Source organism: Megascapheus bottae, chromosome 20, assembly GCF_031878675.1.
Source record: "Megascapheus bottae isolate mThoBot1 chromosome 20, mThoBot2.hap1, whole genome shotgun sequence".
Classification (NCBI taxonomy): domain Eukaryota; kingdom Metazoa; phylum Chordata; class Mammalia; order Rodentia; family Geomyidae; genus Megascapheus; species Megascapheus bottae.
In genome coordinates this window covers 8,956,043-8,966,057 of record NC_143528.1, presented here as the reverse complement: position 1 = coordinate 8,966,057, position 10,015 = coordinate 8,956,043, and positions in this window count along the sequence as shown.

Here is a 10,015-nt window from a genome sequence, read left to right as displayed (position 1 = left end):
GTAGCAATACCCTGCCATACCTTTTCCCAAGGGCTGTAAGAAAACTGCAGAGAGGTATGAAAGCCAAGCAAAAACCTACAAAATTTGGCTGGAAATTAATACGTTAATAACTAATGCGAGACAAAAGAAGAGCCAATTGTGATTTTATCATGGATCAAAGTGCTATATGTGGATGAAATTTTGGAGGCCATCTTGATTCTACAACATGAGTAACAATTACAGTACCAAAGGTCTCTTTAGAAGTGTGTAGAGAGCTACAGTGCCTTTCTCAAAAAAGAAAATGTGCACATTCATGCAAATTTATCCTTAGCTTGGGATTCCATGTTTCCTTTTGAAAGACAAGAGAAATACATTTAAGGAAGAGATGAAAATGTGCTCAAGATCATACAGGAAGTTAGTGGGATCATTGTAAAGTGTGCATAGAAATCAAGCTCCAATCCAGGATCTCATCCAATACACTTTCCTCCATGCGTAGTAGTGTTCAACAAATAATTCGTTTTTGTCTGAGTAAAACTCATCTCTTTGCTCTTCAGGAGGGAGACTGAAATAAAAATAGAATATATTCCATGCCAAGCACTGTACTAGGTCTTTTCACACTTGCTATTTTACTCCCAATACAACCATAGATAACATAATTTTTATTTTACAATAACAAAATGGCGATTGAGACAGGTGAAGTGAGGTACTCCAATTTACCACGACACCACAAAATAGAAGTCTGGCACAAATCCTTAGCTCTTACCTCAGTTTTATTTTTCTTTGCCTTAGGCCTCTTTCCATTTCATTATGCTAAGCTGACCCTCGGGGAAGGATTTTTTTGATCCAGAAAGGGGAACAAAGCTTATTGTCAGTACCATAGCAACCATGATTAAGTACATTTAATAAAACAATAATTCCTGTAGAAACCTATCTATATAATTGTATAGAAAGGTCTCGATCTTTACCACCTGGGCACAGTTTTCCAGGCTATTATACTAGCCAACTGACCTATCACTTCTTTCCTGTTTAAAATATTGGCCTAGAACTGATCATTCAGCTGGCATAAGTAGGTTGCACAGCTCCATATTAACATATCTTAAGGAGTTTAATGATTTGTTTGCAGTTTTGTCTCTGTAGTTCTATTTCTATGAATTTATCTGCAGGAAATCATTGACTACCAAATAAGAATAGCGAGATATATGTGTAGAATAGATTATGATGGTATAAAAATTATTGGTTTGAAACAAATAAGTATCAAGCAATAGAAAACGTGGCCTGTGTGCAGCACAAATAAGAAAACATGAGCAATGATATTTATTGGAATATGAATATTCCTCAAGGTACAGTGTTTGAGCTAAATGTGAATATATTAAACATACAGTTCTTTTTTATGTGCTCAATCTTTTTAAGCTCTACAAGTTATCATACATGATGTGATACCCTTTTATTGATGCATATACCCATTATTTGCTTTTTTTCTTTGACACTATGACAGTTTATATATGCCTTTCTTGGCCACCCAATGTCTCTATACAGCAATTTACTTCATAGTTCAATATTTCTACTTTTTCCCAGCAAATGATGCTTTGTGCTTTCATTGTTTTTTTCATGTATTTTATTGTAATTAATGGAAGGATTACATTATATTCACCAGATAGAAGGTGCATTACTTTACAAACATTGATACCCTTTCTCATGTCTTGGTTCCCATTTCCCTCCCCCCACTCCACCCCTCATCTTATTTTCCCCCCTTGCTATCTGATATATTGCCTGTATGCATTTTTGGTTATTTGAAATCAGATAGGGAAGGGCGGAAAAGAAGACGAGTGGTGGGGTGGGGGGAGGGAAATGGGAACCAAGACAAGAGAAAGGGTATCAATGTTTGTGAAGTAATGCACCTTCTATCTGGTGAATATAATGTAATCCTTCTATTAATTACAATAAAAATTTATGAAAAAAGAGATGAGAGATAACATAGTATATTAAGGACAACAATTAGTCATTATATGGCTTTTGTTTCTATGTCCTGGAGGTCCTTTCATTTATCATCATACTATATGGCTTTATGTATCTAGGTTTTGCTCTAATGTAAATCTCTGCCCAAGGTTTCTACTGATTATGACAACTGAGGGAAACCATTGAGCCTATGTTCCTTTGAGTCTGGCTTACTTCACTTAACATGATTTTTTCTAAGTCTTTCCATTTCCTTACAAATGGGGCAATGTTGTTCTTTCTGACAGCAGCATAGAATTGCATTGTGTACAAGTACCACATCTTGTTGATCCACTCATCAACTGAGGGACATCTGGGTTGGTTCCATATCTTTGCTATGGTGAATAATGCTGCAGTGAACATTGTTGTGCTAGTGGCTTTAGTATGGCCTTGTTTCTGGATTTCATTTTTTTTAAGGGAATCAATGTATGTGAATTAATGCACCTCCTATCTGGCAAATATCATGTAACACTTCTATTAATTACAATAAAAAATATATGAAAAAAAAGAAGTGAGAAGTAGGGCTGTGGCTGAAGTGGTAAAGCATCAGTCTTGAGCAAAAAAGCAGCTCAGAGACAGGACCCAGGCCAAGCTCAAGCTCCAGGACCAGTTCAAAGACAAACCAAGAAACTATTAAGACATTAAGTCAAGCTAGAAACCTGCTCAGAGAACTGGTGGGGCCAGCACAGGTCTGGCATTGCAGACTGTGCCATCTGGATGGTGACTGGGGGGGACAGAGTGCAGGTGAAGACCCAAAGCAGGCACTGCATGTGGCGGCAGGCCACAGTGCCCTAAAAAGTGGGCAGCTAGCTCCAGAGATCCAGAGAAGACTGTTGGGGCATCCAGGCCAGAGCTGGAGCCCAGGACTTCCACAGTCAGCTCAAATATTCTGGGGTTAAATTCCCCCTGCCTCACTGGTGGTCCAGACAGGATGCCTCCACAGGGGGTGGGGGCAGCTCAGGGAGAGCCATCCACCCCTCCACACCCTAACCCAGGCATCCTCAGGAAAGGGGACTGGCACCTGACCCGCTCCCTCTGCCCTGGGGCCGCATCTGCAGCAGCTGAGGATTTTCCTGGCCCAGCTGCTGGAGCAGGGCAGGCAGCAGTGCTGGGTTCTGCCGAATCACCTGCCACATGTTCTGGAACTGGGGCTGGTCCCGTAGGAACTCCAGAGGGTTCTCTCCAGCGGCTTCTGTGGCTGGCAGCTCGGGTACCTGGCTCTCCTGGATTTCATTGTTTTTTAAAGAAAGTATCTGAGAACTTCCCTCACATAGCATTTTATAGCCCATGTATACCTTGTAAAACTATAATGCAGACCAGTAAGATTTAGTTCTCAAAAATGTAAACAAAAGAGGATAGAATTTGGAAAATAGCTTCATTCAACAAATGTTGATTTCTAAGAAATCATCTTTGCAATAGAATCAAAAGTACTATTTTTTAACTCTAATCATGAATCTTGCCTCTTTCTTCTGTACTTCTGGTTTTTTAGAGGCTTCTGATTATGCGGGTACTAGAGAGGGAAAAAGATAAAAGTGCATTAGTATATTTTGATACCTTTTCCAGCTACCTTCTAACTTTATTGTCTAATTTGAAAAGAAGATCTTTATAGTGATTTTTCTCTATATAAGAACATGTTGAAATTGTTAAATAGCTGAATTTTTATCTATCCAAAAATATACTTGCATTTTCTTCATCAACATCTCATATAGTTACGTTCATTCACACATAGTTTACAGTGGAGTTGCTATTGAAGTATACATTTTTTCTTTTCAATTTTCAAATTATTGATGGTGATGGGGAAAGGAGTTTATTTTTCCTTGCTGGTTTTGTACTAGCTATTTTGTTAGGCATTTCATTTTTCTATGATATGTCTTTCAGAGGTGGGACATCCATTTTTCTGCTGTGTCATTTGATATTTATAATACCATTCATAACATAAAACTATCCATACAGGCAGACAAGCCTCAGGTGGCTATGGAGAGCCAAGGAAAATAGACATGTCTGTACTGCCCAGTACCAAATTACTTCAATGGACTCATATGGCCCACAAGCCAGCTGTCTCTCACCTCTGGAAACAGTCTCTTCCTCTGAATAGTTATTTCTTTTATTTCTCATTATGTTAAGAATCTAAAGAAAACTAAAATGTTAAGAGTGTAGCATAAGACAGACATAGGTAGCTCATGCCTGCAATTCTAGTTATTAAAGATGCTGAGATCTGAGGATCACAATTCAAAGCTAGTCTAAACAGGAAAGTCCATAAGACAATTTTCTCCAATTTAACCACCAAAGAAGAGGCCATAGGTGAGGCTATAGTTCCAGTGGTAGAGAGCTAGCTTTGAGTAAAAAGCTCAAGGACAACACTCAGACCCTGTGTCCAAGCCTCAGGACCAGTATACACACACATACAAAAGAGTATAACATGATAAAGGATAATTATAGTTTTTTTGTTTGTTTTCACTTAAAAAATATCTTAGATGGTTGCTGGTGGCCTATAATCCTAGCTATTCTGGAGGCTGAGATCTGAGGATCACTATTGGAGGCCAGCCCGGGCAGGGAAGTCTGTGAGCCTCTTATCTCTAATTAACCACCAGAGAACCTGAAGTGTCATTGTAGCTTAAGTGATAGAGTGCTAGCCTTGAGCCAAAGAGCTCAGGGTCAGGGACAGTGTCCAGGCTCTGAGTTCAAGCACCATGACATTTCCCCATCTCACCTCCCCACAAAAAAACTTTATTGGAAATAGCGCTACTTGTTTACCATTAACTGTGATGTTTCTTTTGTTACCTCTTCATGCTATGGGATTTTCTTTTGTTTGTACTAGGGAGGGATTTTAATTAGAAAAAAGTAAAAGAATCGGAAATGGGAATATCTGTCATTGAAATATCACATTTTTATCCTTTTAATCTTTTGAACTGTTTAATTAAAATGATTGATTCTCCAATGTTGTAACCTTCATATATTCCTCAATAAATCCTAGTTGGTCATAGAATATTATGAGGTTTAATTTGTGAATGGTATAGTGTTTTATATAATGCTGTTAGTGAAATGGCTCTAAACTTGGAAAGCTGTCCATCAATTTCTGTACCTTGGAATAGTTTATGTAACATAAGAATTATCTTTCCCTGGACATTTTGGAACAATGTAGTGCCAAGGGAAAAAGGCAATTTACAGACCATTATGCATAATGTGATCTGTATTTAAAAATATATACATATAAAAACATCTGCATGATGATAACATAACAAAGATTGATATTTAATTGTTTTTCTTGATTTTGTTAACTTATAATTTTAGTTTGTTTATAGTGGACCCTGATATTGGGATACAGAAAGGTATCAACCGTTACATGGTCTTGAATTCCCATGTAGCCTTGGTTGGACTTGAGCTAATAATAATCTTCCTGCCTAATTTCTGGCAATGAGATTACTTACATGTAGACCCAATTCCTGATGAAAAAAAGTCTTTTTTTCACTCCTTCCTCAGTCTGCAAATTTGGGAAAATGTTAGAGCACATTAATTATGCCTTGGGAATTAGAAGTGAGAAAATGGTTCCCTTTGACTGAGAACCACTTAGTTTTGGAACATGTTCTTGGGTTCTCTAAGCAAGTACATTTTGCATTGTTGATGGGATGTGTCAGTGCTAATTCCTTCAGATGTCAAGTATGACATCTCTATTTCTAGAACCTAATCCTTCGACCTGAATTCACCTCGAACTTTCCATCTTACTTATTCTATTTCTTTAACTTCTCCACAGACTATTTATATCAGTCTTTTTCCAGATACAGTAATTTAGCTGATTTTTGATCATTTTGGGGTTGTGACAGGGTGACTTATATCCTTATATCTTCAGAGTTGTACTCACATTATCATATGCTATAACACTGCCAATCTTTTGGGAGATAATACTTAGTAAAGAGAATATGGTTTTCCAGGTCCCATTTCCTTTTCTGCCAGATGGCCTAGATACCTGCTTTGCTTTCTGTGATACAGGAAGCATGAGAAATCATGGTCAACAACCAAAAAGGACTGTTATTTTTTCACTCAAAAGCCAAGAAGTAATTATCCCAAGTAGTTCCTAGTGAATGAAGTAGCTTACTTCATTCACTAGGAATGAACTAATTACAGGATTCCAATATATAAATTATTTTCAGTTTTCTCATGTATGCTACAATTAGGTATGCTAACCCTCCATAGGCTATTAAAAATGCAAACTATGGGACTCCATAGATCTCACCTAAGCTTCTGCCATAACAATGTTGAGAATATAGCTTAAGGAGACTAAGTCAATATGCAAAAAATGTACTTATGTTTATTGCAGCATTATATACAATAGTTTAAAGGGTAAAATTACCTGTTACATGGAACAACATGGATAAAGAAAGATGTGATATATGTATATGTACACCCACACACACCATGGAACATTACACAGCCTCAAGGAAAGATGAAATTTTGTAACTTGCAGGAAAATAGATCGATTGGTGGACATCTTCTTGAGCCAGTTAAGCCAAGTTTAAGAAACAAGATTATTATATATTTTTGCTCACCTGGAAGACATACTACCCCTTGACCTGTACATAAATACAACTTCACCAACGCTATCAACTCCCCCCTAGATGGGATTCCAAACTGAAGAATATAGTGGATGTTTCAGGATGTGGACTCTAGAATTCAAATCCTGGGTTCAAAGAAGGTTCTGTGACTTTATTTTTAAATTTTTATTGTATAGGTGCTGTACAGAGGGGTTACAGTTATGTAAGATAGGTAATGAATCCATTTATTTTTATTTATTTATTTATTTATTTTTTGGCCATGGGGCTTGATCTCAGCCTGGTCACTGTCCCTGAGCTCTTCAGTTCGATAGCACTCTACCACTTGAGCTACAGCACCACTTCCATAGATTTCTTCTTGAACTGTGTTATCCCCCTCATTCATTTTCTCTCAGCTCCCCCTCCCACAGCCAGCCTTCCTGTCTCTCCAAGTTATATAGTTCTTTTTCAACATAGTGTCTACTGAGTGTCATTGCTAAATTATTACACTCCTTTTTGTTTTGTTTTGTGTGGGTCATGGGGTTTGGGGCTTGAACTATGGGCCTGGGTGCTGTCCCTGGGCTCTTCAGCTCAAGGCTACCACCCTTCCTGTTTTCTAGTGATTAATTGGAGATCAGAGTCTCATGTTCTTGAGTGCCCCAGCTGCCTTTGAACTGCAGTCCTCAGATCTCAGCCTCCTGAGTAGCTAGGATTACAGGCATGAGCCACTGTGCCTGGCTAATTGGTTTATTCTTTATCCCACCATTTTGTTTCTGTGACTGTAAACATGCTCACTGGAGCAAATCCATCTTTTTCCTTCTCCTTTTTTTTTTTTAAGACAAAAATCTCACTATGTAGCTCAGGTTGGCCTTGAACTTACTCTGTAGTCTAGCCCAGCTGTAGACTAGTATGCTTCCTGTTTAGCTCAGCTGATTTTTATCTCTAATGCTGGAATTATATGCATCTATTCCCAGGCCCTGATGAAAGCAGCTTTTTTTTTTCTCACTCCTCTTTCCCACTCTGTACATTTGGGAACATATTATGACCCCTTAATTATGCTTGGGAAACATAAATAAGAAAGTGAATATGAAGCTCTTAGGACAGCATGGCAATTTTACAGTAAATATTCTCCTTTATTTTCTTTGGACGTGTGCCTGAGGTAAGGTTTCAGAATGCTCCACGTATTTCAGGTTGGGCAGTTTCATTCCTATTCTCCTGCTTTCATTACAAACACATATCCTCGTGGTCTGTTGTCTGGTTCTACCCCTGGTCATAAGCTCACAGCTGTGCTCACCTTAGCAGCTGCTAAATATCTGAGGTGATTTTTGATGACTGTGTACATGCCACAGAACACATATCTTTTCATCCTGGTCTTCCCTGGGTTCCTCTCCCAGTCATCTATGATGATAGCCATACTCCACCCATCAACAGCTTAAACTGTTAATAGGTGTTTTCTCTCTAACCTGACTTCTGCCCTTTCCCATGACTTCCCAGGATACTAGGCTTTCATCACATGTCCTTCAAACCCCTTCCCTGTTGTTTTCCACCACTGAGCTCTTTCCATTCTCTAGCTTTCAGTCAATCCAAGTGTCATTGTCTCTCATTTATTACACAGCCTTGTCCATCTCTTCTGCCACGGCACTCACTTCTAAAAGCACCAGCTCTTAGAGAAATCCAACCTCCTACGTTTGGTGCTCAGAAAACCTTTATGGAAACAATAACAAACAATATATCTTATTTTTGCTTTTTTATTACATAGAACTTTTTATTCTGATTTATTTATTTTTTATGATCATAGTGATGAATAGACAGGTTTCAGTTACTTCCGTACTATACTGGGTACATTGCTTCTTGAACATTGTAACCCCTTCCCCTGTTTACTCCTATTTTCCCTCTCCCCATCCCTCCCAAGTTTTAAAGTTCATTTCTAACACATTGTCTTGTGAATACCACTGGTTCATCCTTTGTTCTTTGACTCATCATCTTGTATAAACAATATTTTAGCCAGGAAATGTGGCTCACACCTGTAATCCTTGCTACTCAAGAGGTTGAGATCTGAGGATCGTGGTTCAAAGTCAGCTCGGACACAAAAGTGTGAGACTCTTATTTCCAATTAACCACTAGAAAACCGGAAGTGGTGCTGTGGCTCCAAGGGTAGGGTGGTAGCCTTGAGCTAAAGAGCTCAGGGACAACACCCAGGCCCGGAGATCAAGCTTCACAACTGACAAAAACAACAACAACAACAACAACAACAATATATATATATATATATAGGGTTAATTTATGTTTTATTGTCTCTTGTTTGTTAAATTGTCTCCGATTTACTTAAAATGCGACCTGTGAAGTAAACTGTACTGAAACAATCTCAGGAAGTTGCACAGTTTATCTGCCTTTAGAATATTGCTTTCCTAATTTAGCACTTTGTAGTAGAGAACTAGTACACTAATATCAGCATAGTGTTAACATAAATACAAGGATATTCGAGGTCTGACTTGAGAGCCTCAAACTGCTTGCCCATAGGATTATTTGGATATGAATTTGAATCACTGAAAATTTCCAAGTTTAGTCTGTAATTTTCTAAACCTCTAAGGCTCAAATGCAACATGCAAATTTGATAAGATTAGACTTCAAAAGTTTTTACTTCGATACAGTACTTACTAATAATCGAAATGTGGAAGGGCCAATAATATGTTTTCCATAATTACATCTTAGGTCTTTACAAATATTCCCTAAACTCATTTGAGAATGTAGAACGTGTGTGTGTGTGTGTGTGTGTGTGTGTGTGTGTGTGTGTGTGTGTGTGTGTGTGTGTTTGTATTATGGGAGAAGTCAAACTACCCTTGTGGGAAAATAAAAGAAATGACAATGAACATACACACACACAGAATCAACAATATGACTAAATAACACAACAAATATTACAGGCATCCATTACATGTCAAGTCTCAGGCTTAGTTTAAAAAGAAACACTATATCTTTTTATATAAAAAATGTGGGCTCAAGTTTTGCCCTTTCCGGAAAGTTGGTTTTCTAAACTTCAGTCATGACTTTTTAAAGAAAGGATTCTTCATCTGCTGGATGTGAGTTATTACCCTGTGTGACAGAGTGAGGGAAAGTAGGTAGGGCAGCCATGTTTCACAGAACTCAAGTGGATTCAACTGCTTCTGTTAAGAATCTTTTTTTATCCATGAAATATGAAATGTATCGTCAGTTCTTTCTCTTCTGAGTCATTTCATCATCTTTCACTACTTCAGAAATGTAGACAGAGCCATATTCTTTGCTGATTTGTTTTTTACTCATAGCACTTTTTATGATACTATAATCATTTGATTTGAGAGGAGACAAGTGAATGGGAGGGGAAACAGAGAGAGGGAGGGAGGGAGGGAGAGAGAGAGAGAGAGAGAGAGAGAGAGAGAGAGAGAGAGAGAGAGAGAGAGAGAGAGAACAAATATGAGGATGTAAGAAGGACAGAACATCCAGAGCTGTAAGGAGTATGGGAGACACAGAGTAAGGTGCTT